The sequence below is a fragment of the Vigna umbellata genome, chromosome 2, assembly GCF_029865625.1.
Source record: "Vigna umbellata cultivar VRB3 chromosome 2, Vumbellata_1.0, whole genome shotgun sequence".
Classification (NCBI taxonomy): Eukaryota; Viridiplantae; Streptophyta; class Magnoliopsida; order Fabales; family Fabaceae; genus Vigna; species Vigna umbellata.
Genome location: NC_142166.1, coordinates 34,487,618 through 34,507,306, shown reverse-complemented (window position 1 = coordinate 34,507,306; position 19,689 = coordinate 34,487,618). Strand labels below are relative to the sequence as shown.

At 34.7% G+C, this 19,689-nt stretch overlaps 1 pseudogene; it reads right to left on the bottom strand.

Annotated features, from left to right (window-relative positions):
• Nucleotides 1-17,208: 17,208 nt before the first annotated feature.
• Nucleotides 17,209-19,142, bottom strand: LOC148203859 (uncharacterized; annotated as a pseudogene).
• Nucleotides 19,143-19,689: the final 547 nt, after the last annotated feature.

The following is a 19,689-nucleotide window of genomic DNA, read 5'->3' as shown; positions in this document are numbered from 1 at the left end:
TAAAGTGCTTCTCATGTTTGCAAGATAGGAACCTACTAGAATGGGGTTGTTCTGGTTCCTTTTCTTTCCTTTTGGATGCCATGGTCTTCATTCTTTTGCTTGAAGAGGATGCCATTCCTACATCAAACACAGATACAAAACCACAAAACATGTTGTTAATCATTAGTAAAACACAGACAACACCTCATTTCGAAGCTAAACCACCGCTGAGGGTCAAAATCACCCCTCAGCGCCACCAGTGCAGCAATCCAGACCGCAATTCAGCAGAAACAACATGTCTGTCAGAGTGCCGCTCAGTGGCAATTTATCCCTGAGCGGTAACTCTACAGATTTTTGAAAAATTCATTTTTAACCTGTCCTAACTCCATCCACAAGCAATTTTCAGTCTTCTAGATCAAAATCATTCAGTTCAATTGGTTCAAACATCAATTAAATCATCAAATCATGCATAGAAATCAAAAGCCCTAAAATTTCATGCTTTAACAATCAAATTCAACTCAAGAACCCTAGAATGAAAAATGCTTGACTTACTTGGGTGAAGATGCTAGATGAATGGAGAATGCTTTCAAGCTATGGTGCTCTCTTCCAACCCCAAGCTTAGATGGAAATCTAGTGAGAAAGTGAGTGGAGAAGAGATTTTCTTAAAATGGATGAGGGAAAAGTTGTAGAAAAACCTTTGAAAAGGTAAGTAAGAGTGTATGTGCAGAGAAAAATCTGAAAAGAGAAGCCAATGCGCAGCTTAGGGTATAAAAATACCCTAATGGGCTCGGGTTCCGCTAAGGGGCAACCTAAGCCCAGTCTGCGACACTACCGCTCAGCGGCACTTTCGGGAAGTGTTCTTCTTCTCCCTAGCTTAACCTAAGTGCCTCCTAACCATGCCTCTCACTTACTCTCTACAATAACATTTCCAGATTACTCATGCAAAATCCTGTTATGCAACTACAATAAAATAAACAAAAATATCATCAATCAATTGGGTTGCCTCCCAGGTAGTGCTTGTTTAACGTCACGAGCCTAACCCAACAAAGCTCATGTTCCATCTTCTTTTTCTTCTTCTTTCTACTAAACTTCTTCAGAAATTTGATCAAACTAGGAACCTGTTGAAATGTCTCAATCATAGGAACTTTAATCTCCAATTTCTTGAAGATTTCCATAAAGCGCTCAAATTCCTTCTTCCTATGATACTTCTTGAAGATTTCAGAAATTACTTTAATATGATTCTCTCTCTCTTCCTCTTGTCCTCTTTCTCTTTTCTCTCACTTTCTTTTTTTCTTTTCTTTTTCTACTCACTTTCTCAATTTTCACACAAATTTTCTCTTCTTCTTTTTCTTCTCTTTCTTTTCTCTCTCCTCTCTCTTCTTTTTCCAACTCAACTTTTTCAACATTTACACTCATTAGCACTTCACACTCTTCCCTGGGGTTAACCTCAGTATTAGCCCCAAAATTCTTGTCATGCCTTTCTTCCAACTACTTAGTAATTTGACCCATTTGAATCTCCAAGTTCTTAATAGCAGCTTCAGTGCTCTTTTGAGTGGATTCAGTTGGCTGTATGAATTGCTGAAGAGTTTCTTCAATCCTTATTGATCTTTCATTAAGTGTAGATATTTGTTGCCATAGGGTTGGTTGTTGCTGTTGTTGCTTGTGAAATTGCCCTGATTGTCCAGCTTGCCCACTTTGTCCTTGACCAATACTTGGGTGTGGTTTCCACCCTTGATTGAAGTTCCCCTGACAGTATGGAAATTGATTGGCCATGAAGTTAACATCCTCTAAAGCTTCCACTGGGAAGGCGCATTGACCATTTATGAGAGTTTCACAAGACTACATTGATTCCCCAACAACAATACAAGGTTTAGTTCACCATATTCATGGTGAAACTAGATGAACAATAATGAATGAAAGAAAGATAGAACCCTAGAAAGATGAGGAGGTAGCCTGAGCATCCAAGATCTTCCTTCAAGGGATGGAAAAGTGAGTGTTTGCTTCGTCTCAGCCAAAGATACAAACCCTAGGACGTCCTAAAGCTTATATATTATTCTAAAATATACAAAAAATTAGGCCCAAGCCCAAAATAGTGCCGCTCAGCGGTAAGTGCGTGAGTCGTTTCTTCCCCTCAGCGGCCTTTTCACCCCTCAGCGGAGCCAATGTGGGTTTCAGAGTGCTGCTCAGCGGTAAACTGCCGCTGAGCGGTATTTGCGACTTCTCCTTTTGCAATTTTTGATGTCTTTTCTAATTCCATCTCTATCCTTCTTCACTTCTTTCACCAAATTCACCTTAAAACCTGCATAAAACACTGAAATCAAGCATAAACCTGTCTAGCTCTCTTATTTCTAAAAATATAACCAAAAGCATGATTTCAAGCTAGTTTCTAAGTGTTAAAGGTTGCTTTTAGTATCAATTTTAAGCATGAAAATAACAGTTTTTCAACTATTATCACCCCATTAACCCAATTTAACAAGAGAGACCCAATTGCTTCATTTTTTCATTTTTAAGGACTCAATTGAGAAAGAAAAATAAGAAAGTGACCTATTTGAGAAAATCCAACAGAAATCGGGAGTACGAGAATAGTTAAACCCAAAAATTTTTTTAATGGCCAACGACGTTATGACTAACGAGATTTGGGCTGTCAGTCCATTAGTGATTTTTCTACACCTTTACTCTTCATTCATACGTTGGGTGTAGAAGTGTCTTAAGTGCTTGAATTTGTTTGGTTACTCAGCCATTGATTTTTTTTATTACATCCACTGCAAGAAGTTCTACGTCCTTGGCATGTCTTATGTTGTCGAAAAAATACTCACCGTAAAACTTATTCTTGGAGAGTTCCCAAGTTATAACTTCACTTCCTTCCTCTAGCATTAGCTTCATGCTGTCCCACAAGTGCACTGCTTCGCTAGAGAACTAGTACTCCGAGTACATTAGTCTAGTTTAAGGTGAACACCTCTTAGCATCAAAGATCTTCTCCATGTTTTCTGATCCATTAATCACTCTCATCTGAACTTGTCCTCCCGTTGAAAGTAGTTGGGTGGTGTTGTAAAAAGTTTTCTAAGGGTTCACTCTTGAACCTTATGAGGTGGAGCTTGAGATGGTTCGGTAGACGTCCCATTTTCAACTAATTGTCTCAAAGCCTCCATATGTTTTTGTTGGTTGGCTTCATAACTTAGTCTAGCCACTTCCAATTGTTGTAGAGCCATCTCGTGTTGTTGCATTAGAGGTTGAAGAGTAGGTGGTCTAGCTGCTATAACTCTGTTCACACAGAAAAATATGATTAGTATGATTTATTAATGAGTTTTTAGGAAAAACCCATAATCCTCATGTCATCCTAAGGGCGAACCGCTCTGATACCACTAATGTAACATTCTATTTATCTCACACATAATATTTCATAGTTATCATGTTGTAGCATTATTACACTCGTCAATAAGGAAATATAAAGGAGTTCACATGGAAGATACATATTTTTAATTTTTAATAAAACACTCATAAAATAACTAGAACTCTTATTCACTATTCCTCTGCTTCTCTCTTCAATTGCACTGGATCAGACATTATTCCCTTATCTACTCTCATATCACACATACGTTATACGATCATTGCACGAAACACAAATACCAACACAAACATAAACAAGTAGGGGTGAGTTAACATACATAAAATCATTCATAAAACATTGATAAATATTTACACATAACAATATTCATATTATCATATAACAATCATACTAGCCTGTTAACACCTATGTCCAAAATCGACACATAAACTAGGGTCCCCTACCCCTTTCACCACATAACTCATCCTTCTCTACTTGAAAGTGAATTATTATTAGAGTATCAGGATTACCTCCAACAACAAGACTCCTAACATTATGCACTAACAAATTACAAACATAGAATCTCTCCGCGAGACCTTTGCCCAATCTCATGATCATATTCATCAATTCATTCATCATGCAATACATATTTGATCCAATATCATGCTCATAGCTTAAAATAGAATAATATTCAAATCAATGATACAACCATACATACAAATCAATAATACAATTACTCAAGATTTCACCCAATACGATCAAAGATTATTAAAAACTTAAACAATTAGAATATTTTGTGGGAAGATGAGTTTGAGATGTCCATAATGGGAGAGCTTACTTATTTTCTTGGTCGTCAAGTCAAGCAAGCTAAAAATGGCATTTTCATTCACCAATCCAAGTACTGTACTGATCTGTTGAAGCTGCAACTCCCATGGCTACAAACTGCTACCTAGATCTTGATGAAGCTGGTAAGGACGTTCATCAAAAGATGTACAGAGGTATGATCGGATCTTTGTTATATCTAACTGCCAGTAGACCTGACATCATGCACAATGTATGTCTTTGTGCTAGATTTCAGTCTTCACCTAAAGAATCACACCTAACTACTGTAAAAAGAATTTTTAAATATCTTAAAGGAACCAAAAGTCTTGGACTATGGTATCCAAACGGTACAAATATTTTTCTTGAAGGTTATAGTAATTGTGACTTTGGAGGCTGTAAGCTAGATAGAAAGAGCACTAGTGGCACTTGTCATCTACTTGGATCTTCTTTAGTCTCTTGGCATTCAAAGAAACAAGCTTGTGTGACATTATCTATCATAAAAGCTGAATACATAGCAGCTGGTAGCTGTGTTGCTCAGTTTCTTTGTATCAAGAGCCAACTAGAAGATTACGGTATATCACTACATCACATTCCGTTAAAATGTGATAACACAAGTGCAATAAATTTGACTAAAAATCCTGTTCCTTATTCGAAAACTAAGCATATTGAAATAAGACATCACTTCATGCGAGACCACATCCTCAAGGGTCAAATTAAGGTCGAATATGTAGATACCTTACATCAATGGGCTGATATTTTTACAAAATCGTTGAACAAAGAAAGATTTTATACTATTCGAAATGAACTAGGAATCTTAAATGACAATAGTATAAAGTAGTGATTTATATCTGATTAATGTCGATTGTGTTATGTATGAAGTTGATTACTTTACTGTTTATCATTGCATTCATACATTTACACACAAAGATTATACCTGTATCAATTCCTGTATTACAATGATTCTAAAATGCTTGATCTGGAAAAGATCTTGAAAGGTTTTGCAGGAACATTGCTTTTGGATGAACAACTGGAGATTAATTCAAATGGAAAAGCAATGAAGTCGATTGCAACAGTGGATCAATCGATTACTAATTAACAAGGGTTAAAAAATCCTGATTTGGAATTCTGTTATCTTTTCTATATGTTGTTAACATTTTATTTTTCAATATATCTCTGTTCTATAATTGATTGAAATTACTTGAGATAATATTGAGATTATTGAGTGCTATTGTATCTATGCTGCATTGATGTGTTTACACAATTTCTGATATGATACAATACTGTCACATGCTTATACATGCTCTGAAATGTTCTATGAAAACTGCATTGTGCATTTGGGTTTTGATTATAAAACATGCATAATGGTAGGGGGAACATTGCATAGGATCTTAGATAATTTCACATGCCTACACTTTAGGGGGAGATTATATCTTTATCATGTGATTATCTGTGACAGGGGGAGCGTCATTGTTTGATTAATATGATTTACTGATTCATCTCTGAATAACTGTTTGTCAGCATCTCAGTATCATAAGGCATACCTTTTTTGCTAATGCACAAAGGGGGAGAATGCTGTGATTGCTCTGATATTTATTTTCTGATATTTATTTTCTGATATTCATTTTCTGAATGCTCTGATATTCATTTGGAGAATGCTGGGAGAATACTACTCTGATATTCATTTTGAGATTTGATATTTTGTTTGATCTCATATACTCTGATATGTTCTGATATGAACTGATATTGTTTTTGCTCAGAATCAAAATGAGATATTTCAACGTTTGTTCTGATACATTTTAATATGATATGATTTGATTTGTAAAACATGGTTGTTTATTAATCATGGTTGTGCATCATAAAAAAAGGGGGAGATTGTTGAGATTGTTGATAGGGGAGCACTGGTTTAGCTGAACCTACAATCTCAGAACTTCAGGTTTTTGATGATGACAACATAATTAATAACACATGTGATTTTTATGTGTTACATGTTTTATTGCTTACATGCTATATGTTTTAATCATTGTGTAAATCTGTTTAAAGCATTGAGAACATGATTGTTGTTGATACATTGCATTTCCCTGTGCTATATAATTGATTTTATTGGTGAATGCATGTCTGATGTTTTATAGAAGGAAAACCATAAACACTTATGTTGAACTTTTAATTGTGTGGCAAAATAGAAGTTTTAAGTCGACTTCATTATAGGGTGAGTCGATTAAAACTCGTGGCTTTGCACAAACCATTTTCAAAGTGTGCTGTGAGGATTTTCAAAGTGAAAGTTTTTCAAAAATTTGTTTAATTGTGTTATGTAGTCGATTACATGCAACATGCATTCGACTAAGTATGTTACAGTTTCTAAATTCAGTTAATGCTTGAATTAAATGTTACAACGGGTATATTTTTAAATATGTTGACCAAGCATTAAATGAAATTCGACTGCATTAATTGTACATTCAATTAACTGCATTGATTGCTGCTAACTTCTATAACAGAATTGTTATATTCGACTACATTAGTAGCTAAGTCGATTAAAATGCGTCTAAACTTTGAAAATCTATAAATTGACGCGAATTTGATTTTTGTAAGAACTTTTGTGAATCTAACAGTTTGTGATATCTTTTGCAGAAAGTGGATTCTTATAGAAAGAGAGAAAAAGCTCCAAGAAACAAGAAGTGACCGTGGTGATCATCTACTTGTGGATTCTTGAAGAACAAGTTAACTGCACGTACAAAGGCTGATCATTTCTGCACATTGGGTGTAATTGAGAGATCAAAGACTACAATCTTGTGAAGATTGGATTGAGGTTCCCTGTTGTGATTACAGGAAGAAGAGCGTGTTGCGTTCTTGACTTTGAGGCTAGCTCAAAGGGTTTGGACTGCAGGAGAGGGGATTCTTACTACTAGTCTGTTTGTATATGCGTATATTTTGATTAAAGGGTTAGAAAGGTGTTTTATATTTTTGACGTGGAGGTTTGTCAAAACTGTCCTATATCAGTTGAAAAGATTCATTACTTGACTTGCACGTTAGCAAAGTTCACACAGGGTAGAGACAACTTGGATGTTGTGCTGAAGGCATCTGGAAGAGTTGTATTCAGACAAGGCATTGGCTACAAAGCTCAAAGGAATAGGACAAACACAAAGAAATTTGTTGATATAAGTAAGCCTATTACACGTGCATGTTTCTACTACAATAATATTGGACATAATGTTAGAAACTGCTTTTATAGAAAGGTTGGAGTTCCTAAAGGATTATATAGATGGATTCCCAAGGAACAACTTTCTGCTAACAAACAAGGACCCAAATTCAAATGGGTACCTGCATCGAAAAATTTAAATTGTTTTGCAGGATAGTAGAGGTTGTTGTAGCAGTGCACAACTCATGGATGAACTAACTTGATGATATCAAATTTCTTGAGTATCTACAAGTGGCAACGATTATTATCTCACTGCATCATGCATGATATTTGTTTGAATGATTGTTTGATGAATGTATGATTGTTGATTGATTGATTGAGATTGTTTTTTGTGAAAATCCAGTTTTACAAATTTTAATCGAATGGATTAAGTGTATAGTCGATTATTTTACTCTATGTATGTTTCTGTTTTTGTGAAAACCTTCTATCATACAGAAGTTAACTTTACAATTAATGAAATCGACTAGATATCTCTGTTTTGGGCTTTCTTTGTTTTGAAAATTTAAATGGGCTTGAAGTGTATTTGTATCTTGGTTCACGCCATAAACACATGTTTCTATAGTTGTGATACTCAAAACCCTAGAAACTTCTATGAAATGTGTGCTGTGAATTTTGTGAAAAATGACATCATCATCCTCATCTAAGCGTACCAAGTGTGTTTCTCCATCCGAAAGAAATGTAAGTCCTTCAGGGTGGATCAGTGACAGCGATGCTAGAGAAAGATATATATGTTGGAAGAATATCAAGGAAGTGGTTGCACACAAATCAATTGAGCTATCTCTTTTCAGAACTGAAGGCTTCACATTTCCAGAAAAACTTGATCATCAAGGTGTACGCACCTTTGTTCAAATGAAGGGTGACTGCTACCCGAATCTGGTAAATTTGTTTTATAACAATCTGAAAGTTGTTAACGAGGATATCCACTCAAGAGTAAAAGGAGTAGACATTGTTATCAACAATGATACTTGGTTACAAGTTGTCAATCTAAAAAATGAAGGACGCATGTCACATCTACCTGATTGCTTACAAAACATATGGACTAGGAAGACACAAATGTTCAAAGAATGCATGAGGTATCCAGGAAGATACAAGAAGGAAAAATCATTTCTACACAGGTATCTGGACAAAGAAGAGAAAATCATTGCATTCATCATTGGTCATGTTTTGCTACCTAAAAGATCTAGTTATGAAAAATTGACTTTAGAGGATATATATCTGCTGCATGCTATAATGTTCAAAATACCAACAAACTGGATAGCTGTTTCCAAGTGGCATATCATTAATGTTGGTGTAAATGACTGATATGAACTACCCTGTGGAGTGTTCATTAGCAAAATATTGTCTCTTAGTGGAATTAATCTCACTGGTGAAATCAAGGTCCCTTTTGATAAAGCTAATCAAATTGGTAAGGCAATACTAACATGTATTGGTATGAAGAAAAACTGTTCTAGGTTGGATTTTCAGTAATATACAAAACTCAACGAAAAATCAAGATGAATTACCTGACTCTGACAGTGAACAGATATTACCCTCTCCTATGTCTGAATTTGAAAAGTGTGTGTTAAATAGTTTTGAGAAGGTCTCCAAAAGAGCTAACCTGATGAAGAAATCTCTTATGAAAATGAATGAGAAGATGGATGAAATTATAGAGAATTATAGAGAATTATGTGGAAAGTTCTACATCGATAGAAGAATCAATAGATAAAGATGATGAGACCAGTGAAGAAAATATTATGGAATCATCTGAAACAGAATAGGGATCTTGTGTTTACAGTCTTGTGTTATGTGTTTTGTTTTGCTTGTTTGTTTTAGTTTGTTTGCTTTAATGTTTTAAGTGTTTCTTTTGTAGTAGGCTTTATATGTCATATTTCTTTTGGTTATTCTGATTGTAATCATGGTTTAAGTCAATGAAATCAGAATTATTTCTATATTGAGTACCTGATTATGTTTGAATTAAATCGATTGTGTTGTGTATGAAGTTGAATGCTTTACTATTTACTATTGCATTCATACATTTGCACCTGTAACAATTCCTATACTTCAAATGATTCTAGAATGCTTCATCTAGAAAAAATCTTGAAAGGTTTTGCAGGAACATTGCTTCTGGAAGAACAACTTGAGATTAACTCAAATGGAAAGCAATGAAGTCGATTGCAACAATGGATTAACCGATTACTGTTTAACAGGGGTTATAAGTTCCATGATTTGGAATTTTGGTTATTCGGTTTATTGATCACATATTATTAATTGTTTGTTTTTCAATATATCTCTGTTCTATAATTGATTGAAATTACTTAAGATATTATTGAGATTGTTGATTGATATTGTATCTATGCTTCATTGATGTGTTTGCACAATTTCTGATATGATACAATACTGTCACATGCTTATACATGCTCTGAAATGTTCTGTGAATACTGCATTGTGCATTTACGTTTTGATTATAAAACATGCATAATGGCAGGGAGAGCATGGCATAGGATCTTAGATAATTTCACATGCCTACACTTAAGGGGGAGATTATATCTTTATCATGTGATTATCTGTGACAGGGGAGCATCATTGTTTGATTAATATGATTTACTGATGCATCTCTGAATAACTGTTTGTAAGCATATCATTATGACAAGGCATACCTTTTTTGCTAATGCACAAAGGGGGAGAATGCTGGGAGAATGGTCTAATATTCATTTTGAGCTGGAGAATGCTCTGATATTCACTTTGAGCTCTGATATACATTTTGTTTGCTTTGATATACTCTGATATGTTCTGATATGAATTGATATGTTTTTTGCTCTGAATAAAAAATGAGAATATTTCAACGTTTGCTCTGATACATTTTGATCATTTGCTCTGATACATTTTGATATGATATGATTTGATTTGTACAACGTGGTTCTTTATTAATCATGGTTGTGCATCATCAAAAAAAGGGGGAGATTGTTGATAAGGGGAGCACTGGTTTAGCCAAACCTTACAATCTTAAAGAACTTTTGGTTTTTGATGATGACAACATTATTAGTAACAACATGTGTTGTTAAATGTGTTACATGTTCATAGTGTTCATGTTTATGATTATTTGAGAACATATTTGTGTTGATTCTGTCATTGCTGCAATTCACTGTGTTTTACATGAGAGCTTATCTATGAATGCATGACATATGTTTTAGAAAAGGAAAACCACATGCACTTTTGTTGAACTTATAATATGTGGCAAAACAACAGTTTTAAGTCGACTTCATTATGAAGTAAGTCGATTAAAACTCGTGGCTTTACACCAACTTTTTCAAAGTGTGCTATGAGTATTTTTGAAAAGAAAATTTTTCAAAACTATGTTTTTAACTGTTACAAAGTCGACTATGTGTGCAAGCTATTCAACTAAGTTTGTTATGTTTTGAAATTCTATTAATGCTTGTGATGTCTAACGGCCATGTTTTGTATCTTTGACCAAGCATTGATTGTGAGTCAACTGTATTAAATGCAAAATCAATTAAGTTGGTTTGACTGCTACTAACTGTTATAACTGTCTAAGTATAATCGAATCTATTAGTAGCATACTCGACTTAGGAGTGTCAGTTTTATGGAAAACTATATATAGACGCAAATTTAATTTCTATAGAGAATTTTGTGAATCTAACGTTTTGATTGAATTTTTTCAGATTATTGATCTCTGGTAGAACGTGCTAAAGCTCCAGGAATCCATCAAGAAAGACCGAGGTGTTCATTCTTTAGTGATTACTTGACGAGCAAGAATCTGTGTGCATTGACTGATTGATCAACCTGCACTTGAGGTGTCTGATACGTGATCAACTTCTTCTCTCAATCTTGTGAAGATTGTGGCTGCCCTGTTGTGACTACAAGAAGAGAACGTGTGGCGTTCTGGACTTTGAGGATTGTTCAAAGTGATTAAAGTCTGCAGGAGAGGGGACATCTTGCTATTGTTCTTTGTTTGTACATTCCTATATTTTGATTAAAGGGTTAGAGAGGTGTTTTATATTTTGAAGTGGAGGTCGCTATAAAAGCCTTATTGTAAAAGCCTTGATCATTACAGTGCATTTGCTTCCTGGGATTGGAAGGACACTGGATGTAGGCAGTTTGGCCAAACCAGTATAAAAACCTGCGTTTGAATTCTCTATCCCTACACTTTTAATTTTCTATGTCGACTTTACTTTTTACATAGTCAACTATTTCCGCTGCACTTAAAAAATCTTATTCCTTGCGATTCAAGAAACTTTTGAAAGATCATCGTTTTGTGAAAAAAAAAATTAAAAGACTCTGATTTTTGTGTTTCACCAATTCATCCCCTCTTGGTATTGAAACTAAGCCATTCTATTTTGAACAATTTGTTCATATATTCTGTTGTTGAATTAGCTCAATCATACAGCTATATTGCAATAATACTTTGTGCATCATCTTATTTGCATACTTATGTCATCTTGAGTATTTGAAATTGCACATGATATCACATGATACATTTATTTGAAATTCAGTAGAAATACTCTAATTTGTATACTGTTATATTGTTATACTATTTTGAATATGATCAACTGAGCTTTGACTCTCACACTGTGATAAATCTTGTACTGCTCATTTTGGTTAAGTGCTACATTGCTTGATGATAGGGGGAGCATCACATTCTTCAATGGTGTGTAAGGATTTATTTTGATGTCTCTTTTAGCACTTTATTTCCATGTTACTTATTCTGCCATTTTTTTCTAATGTCCAAAAATGGAGAGTAACTGGAAAACATATTTCTTGTCGAGGATCATTAAAAAAGGGGGAGATTGTTTATAGGGGGAGCTATATCTAGCAAAACCATCTCAGATATGTGTTTTAAAGTTTATGGTGTTTATGCTTGAATTGATTGATATATGTATTCATTGTATGGAAATGAATCATAAGTTGAAACATATTGCACATTGTATATCTAGAAGAAATAATCGATTAAACTGTTTATATAATTTGTTAAATTTCTTCAGATTTCAATACATGTTTAAAAGGGGCAAAACAACTGTGAAATAATCGATTCCATTAGTTGTTTAATCGGTTAAAACATGTTGCTATGCAAACATGAGTTTGTTGAGTACATTGATGTCTTTGGAATGGAAAATTATTTGATAAACTACTTAAGTATGGAAGTTAACCGATTACATTAAAATGTTTATCTTCTGAAAATCATTTTCATTTAAATTCATAATTTCTTATAACGGTCATATTTGAATGTTGTTGGCTTATATCATTTGTTTAATCGATTACATACGTTGTTTAATCTGTTAAATCTGATACAAATATAAAACTGTTAAAGTAGAAGGAAAAGATTAACAGATTACATTAATAGCAAAATCGATTAAATTGTGTCAGATTACAAAATCCTATGAATAGACGCCTTACGTGTTGTTTCAATGCATTGACATGAACTATATTTTCATAAATGACTTGTTTCTTAAGTACTTATTGCAGGTGCGTCCTAAGAGTTCTTGGAGAATCAAGATGATTCTTTTAGGAAATTAATAAAGATTTTTGCAAGAAAGTTGAGCTGATACATTGTTGATCAATTCTGCACTTCTGGTGTATTCTTTGAGATCAAAAGGATTGTGTTCCTACTGCTGTTAGCCTGGAGGAGAACCTGAGTGTTCTACATTGAGAGTTTGGATTGCTCTCAAGGTGTACAAAAAGTTGGAATTGCGTTTTGGGTTTGTGAGATTGTGAGGTGTTCACATCTTGTAATATAAGTGATATTGAGTGGGAAAGGAGAGTGCATTGAGAGGGGATATCTTTGTATTCTTGCTTGTAAAATCTAATCATTATAGTGATTCCCTTCAACTAAGGTTGATGGAGGAATATTGGATGTAGGCTTGGCCGAACTAGTATAAATCATTGTATTGATCTTTCTATCCTTTCTCCTTTATTGTTGATTCATATATCTTGCATTACTGATTTCAAGAAAAATCAAGATTTTGCAAAGCTTTTTGAAAGAACAATTTTTGAAAGCAAAATCGTCTATAAGACTGAACTACCCAAACGTCTTCGTATGTTTTGAAGTTTAAAAAACAATAATAAACAAAATAAACATATGACAAAGTCTTTTCTTTGGAAAAATAATATAGTTAAAAGATAAGTATTTTTTGAAAGAGCTTTATGAAAACTAAATACTTTGAGAAAAGCTTTAGTAAACACATTAATACATGAGCAGACGCACTACTAAGCGATTTCCTCATAAAATGCGTCAATGTGCTGTCTTAGAGTCTTTGCTAAACGCAATTGTACTACACTGAAAATGTATGCCTACTCTAACAAGTTGACTTTAATCAACGGTTGCTACCTATGACAAGGCTAAAAAGATCTAAAGATCAAAGGAGGTATTATCTAACGGACATTTTCTTGAAGCCTATAAATTGAAGAACGTTGAAGAAAAGTGCAAGAGAATAAGCACACGGACGAAATAAAGTATTTGAGAAGAAAAGCAATCTCCAAAGAAAAAGAAAATACTCTCAAGCTTCATAGAATCATAAGCTACCTGTTCTAAGAAGAGAGAAAACTCTAAGATCTGTTAGATTACTTTACATTGTATACACATCCTCTCTGTGAGAGTAATCGTCTAAAGCATTGTAAGCAATCTGACTGATTGTAAATTCTGAAGACAATTCAAACACTTAACGCTTAACTTGGTGGGGTTAAACGGTAGCTACACAAATTTGTCTAGTGGAAACCAGGAGTGGGTGAAACTCAACTATATAATGTATTGGGAAGATATCAAGAGTGTCTAGGGATACTAGAAGTGATGAAGAATACTACACAACCAGGAGTGGGTAAAACTTGGTTCTAGTCAAAGTAACATGGGTTACTCAGATTTACTAGGTGATACCAGAAGTGATGCGACCACTCAGTTGTAATCTTGTTGAAGATTATAGTGGAACTCTCTAAGAGGTCTTAGAGAAAAACTGAATGTAGCTCGGTGGAGTGAACCAGTATAAAAATAATTGTGTGCTTATTACTTCAATCTTGCTAAACGCTTTTCTTACAAACCTGAAGATGCTTATTATTTCAACAATTTATAAAAGATTTTATCGCAAAACACTATTTTTATTAAGAGGTATTTTTCTCAAAACGTTGCAGCAGATTTGATTAAACGATTGAGAAAAATTTATTTGAGAACTTGCAGTTTGAATAGAACTTTCAAGTCAAATGTTTACAACTGATATACACTAGTAAAAATAGGTCTTTTAAGTCTGTTATTTTGAGCTTTTTAAGTCTGTTTTAGAACAGACTTAGATTCGGCAAACTTAAATTTTAAGTCTGTTATTAAGTAATAGATTTAAATTTTAGATCTGTTGTGAATTAACAAACTTAGATTTTCTGTCCAAAATTACAAATTCAACCATATAATCTAGTGGCACGTCTCTAAGAAATTAACAAGTCATAATCAAGGACCATTAAATTAATCTTTCGCAAGTTATCATACACAATAAAAATAAAATTGAATATAATATAACATAAATACATCTTCATAACCAATCTCTCTTCTATTTCATCTTCACACTCAAATAAATAAAACAAGAACCCATCAATTTAATTAAATTCTTTCCACAACATAATACAAATCAAATACTGAGAATAGAAATTGAAGTCATCACCTCACAAGAAACGCTAAAACCCTTAAATTTCTTAACCCTAAAAATCTAACAGAAGGTATTCAAAATTGGGGACTCCAAGGGTGATGAGGACATAGCCGAACACAGCAGCACGAGGCGATGGCGGCAACGGCAACAGCAACGACAAGACGCGACGGCGATAGCGGCAATGGTAGCGACAAGACGTGACTTTGGCACCGACAGCACATGAGGGCGATCTACAACACCCACGCCCTTGGACGCAACGGCCTGTAAGGCGGTGGCTACAAAACCACGCCCTTGGACGCAGATGAGGGAGATCTAGCATGAAGATAAAGGGGAGATCTCGCACACAAAGGCTACGACACAACTTGTTGGGGTTGGACATGAGCAAAGATGAAGAGAGAAAAAAATTTGTCCCGGTGGAAGAAATGAAGAAAGAAGTGTTTTGTGTTTTAGAGAGATTTAAAACAGTGTTTTTGTACTAGTGATAAATCTTTTTAATCCTTGACAAGATTGTTAAATTATCTTTTTAAAATAAAGTTTTCCTATGATACTATTCAACCTGGTTATTGTTTTCAAGTATTTCGCTAAGTAGTAGTGCCACCCCCAAGATTTTACCACTTAGGAATCTATTCCAAAACATAAATAAAGGCTTCCTAGAAGATAATCTTAATATTAGAAAATTAATAGTCGTATATTAAATTATGAAAAAACATTAATCACGTCAGAGTAAAATCATATTGTCAACTCGTTATCCCTTTTAAATAAACGTATATAGTATTTTAAGAAATCATGTTCTAACAAGTTTTATTTAATAATAATAAAAGTCGTTCTTCTTGGTGCAAAAAGCAACCATTCACATCTCAAACTTTACATCCATTAACATGGAAGCTGACACTAGTGCAGAAATCACTTTAGACATCTCTTATTTTGGGCTTTTTAATTCTGACCCCTACCCGATGTCTATATGGGTGACGTTGATGGGACGTCTGACTGTACAGGTCCAACGTCTATATAAACGTCTGACTGGACATGTTGGACGTCTAAGACCCTGGAACGTGTTTGGCCTCTGTAATTCATTGGACGTCTCTATATACAGACGTCTATAGACGTATGATGTGGCATTAACAAACGTCTAGTGGGTATTTTCTTTTAAATTGATTTATTTTTGCAATAAAACCACACCTGAAAAAGTAGAAAATTGTCCAAGAACATTATAATATAATATATATATATATAAACTCGTTTCAAGTTAACAAAGTACTAAAAAGAATCTAAAACCTAAACTATCAAAAGTTAAAGTTAAACTAAATGTAAATATGTTCAACAAAAATAATAAATCTTCCTATCTAAGTCCATCTTTCCAGAAGTTAAGTTGTTCACTCCTGTCTCATCTTCTTAATTACGTCTTCTGGTATAGCAGATGTACTCTTGAAGCGCTGCAAAATGAAGAAAGATGCATTATGTACCTAAAACAACAAAGTTAAGTTGTTAGAAACTAAGAATCTAAATAAGTTAAGAATCATTACCTCATTCCAGTCATTGCTAATGACAGCTCGAATGATGGTCTTAATCCAAGACATGACATAGTAACCAGATTCCCATGAATCTAGCTGCTTGTTACACTAAAATGACAAACTAAATAGTCAAGCATTTAGATCATTCAATAACTAGTAAAATAAATTAGAACTATAAATAACTTACAACCTTTGGATACAGGACGAATACTAGCTGACCTCGGTTTTTACCCATTACTCTATTTACATTGAAAACACAAGGTAATATTAATATAACTATATTTATCATAAAAATTGAAGGTCAAAATGAATTTGAAACATAAAAAGAGAAACACTTACCCTTGAAGCATGTTTCTCAAGTCATTTTTCATCTTCTGTGTAGCGAACAAAACCATACAATTTTACATTGTTTGGGAATGATGAGCATCAACTACCAATGAGACCTATCATGATTCATAAATAGTTAGTAAACTAATTACGAAAACTTTAATGAAATTTTACATAAAGCAACCAATACCCATCAATGTATGGCACAAAGTATATGTCTCTGTTTGACTCAGCCATCCATGTTTCCAAATACTTTTGTTTTCTCTCAATTGTGTTACCAGAAGATTGGATGATTTGAGGTTCAACAAATCCGTACATGGAAGACCGACCTTGGTCCATAATGATTGTGTCCATGTACCTAAAACAACAAAGTTAAGTTGTTAGAAACTAAGAATGTAAATAAGTTTAATATGGAAGACAAAATTAACTATCTTACATGCACCATAGTTGAAGGATGGAAATATTCAACATCTTGTCTCCCTCAATGACCTCCGGTGCATCATTGAGTGTGATATATACTGGACATGGGGGGATGCCAAATACTTTATTATCCCAGTACACTTCTACTGGTCCTCTGTTCATCCTGGGTAATTTTGTCATGAGTTTTGCTAGAGGATCATCCTCCGCTTTAGCCATGTCATCATCTTCAACTATGATTGGCTCATGCATTTGCTGCTTCTGGGGACATATGAACTGTACATAAAAATTTCAAAGTTATCAATAAATATTTTTAAATTTAACATACAAAGACTAATAATAAAAATATTATACTTGTGGTGTAGCAATGTGTTCCATAATCAATGTTTTAGGCCAGGCTATAAATGTTCTTATGGCCTCCCCCACAAAATGAATTTATGAAGTGGGTACAAGCACCTGAGCCTGGGGATCCCGAACCTTGTCAATCGTCACACGCACGTGGTGGGTTAATAGGTGAACACCATGAACAGTCTGTCCTCCCTCAAGTACTCGTCCGACAGCCACAATGCGTGGGGGATCCCCATCAACTAACAGCTCATACTGACCACTATACTTAGTAGGGTCTACAGCAGAGCATGATCCCCTAGTGCTGACCCTAGGTGGTGTGGGAGCTTTAGTGGGCAACCCCATGGTGGGTTGCGTCATGGAATGCAACTTCTCTTCAAGCGCTCTTTGAATTTCTTTTTGTTCTTGTAGTTGCTCCATGAATCGTTGCTCCATTGATCTCATGCTTTGGTTGAGCCTTTCCTCCCACTGAAGATCCATCTTCCTTAGTGCCTCCTGACTCATGAATTGAGTGTTTTTTTTTTGTTTAGGGCCAAAGTAGTCACGAAGACCAATCGCCCCAGGAACTCCACGTACACGTCTTGCCTGCTCGGGCTTTCCAATGGCCATTGTTAGAATTCCGTCCCTACCTTGGCCAACAAATGTTCCCTAAGTTTGCTGCTCAACCAACTCATCCTGCATATAAAAAAAACTTTGTTACATAAAATACATGCGATGATAAATACACAATCAAACAATGCTTTGGTTTGAACTTACAATTTTTTGTGAGATCAAGACAGCTGAGGAAGATGTCATTTTCCCATCAGATTTATTCCGAGCAGCCTTCCATAGCTCGTACCTTGCAGGTGCAGGTGCTAGGTCAGGGGACTCAAGCCCTAAGGCCTCCTCTCGAGTCTTCCTCATCTTCTTCTCAAGTTTTGCATAACCACCTCGTGATAACACGCGTGGTGCATCATTTAGCCGTTGCCTTTCTTGGGCAGCTAACCTTTTACCCTGTGAAACCATGTATATTCATAAGTGTAAAATCATAATAAAATGCATTAACTAAAGACTCTGTAGATGTTAAGAGACAAACCTGTCAGTCGGCAGACTCTGTAGATGCACAAAACTGCATCCACTCCTCCTGTGTGAAATTGTAGTGTTCCCATGGATTCTTATGTTGTCTGTCTCCAAAGACATATACACGTGTTAGTCTTGTCTTGAAATCCCTCCATCTGGTTGCTACATGGGATAACACTTTCTTTCTAACCTGGGTAGTGTTTGGAATTTCATAATTTTCCTGTTTAAAATATAGAACATGTTAATGACATAAACCTATAAGAGAAAAAAGTATATCAAAGTCATAATAGGTAAACATACCTGAATATCTTGCCATAAAAGGTTCTTGTCGACCTCTGGGACATCATCCCAAGATGCAAGAAGGATAGACACATGGGTTTTTGCTAACACACCAAATAACTCCTAAACCTATCAACATTTGGCCTTGATGGCACACCTGATCTGGGGTCAATGTCAACATGTCTCCTCTTGCCATCAACACGTTGGCATGTCACTTCTGGAAATCGTGTGACAGATCGACGACATCCTGATCCTGAGGTCGACATATCTGCAACATATATACAAGGTTAGTACTACATCAAATATCATGAATAAAACATTTAAAATCACTAAAAAAAATATCACAAAACCTATTAAGATATTGTTTTCTCCCAGATCCCTTCATTCTGATCACTACGACTTGCATGGATGTCATCAGCTACGTCATCAACCTTGTCTTCAATGGGTCTTGATGGAACAAATGTTGTCTCAAGTATATCAAGAGAATCTTCATCATCATATCCTTGCATGTTTTTTCCTTCCAAAACCATTGACCATTTTTTATTTGCTGGATCATTTATGTAGAATATTTGTTTTGCTTGACTAGCCATCATAAATGGTTCATCAGTGTAATCCATCTTGTTAAGTGATAACAGTTGAAAAACTATTATTTTCATGCTTAAAATTGATACTAAAAGCAACCTTTATACTTAGAAACTAGCTTGAAATCATGCTTTTCTTCATATTTTCAGAAATAAGAGAGTTGGACAGGTTTATGCTTGATTTCAGTGTTTTTGTGCAGGTTTTAAGGTGAATTTGGTGAAAGAAGTGAAG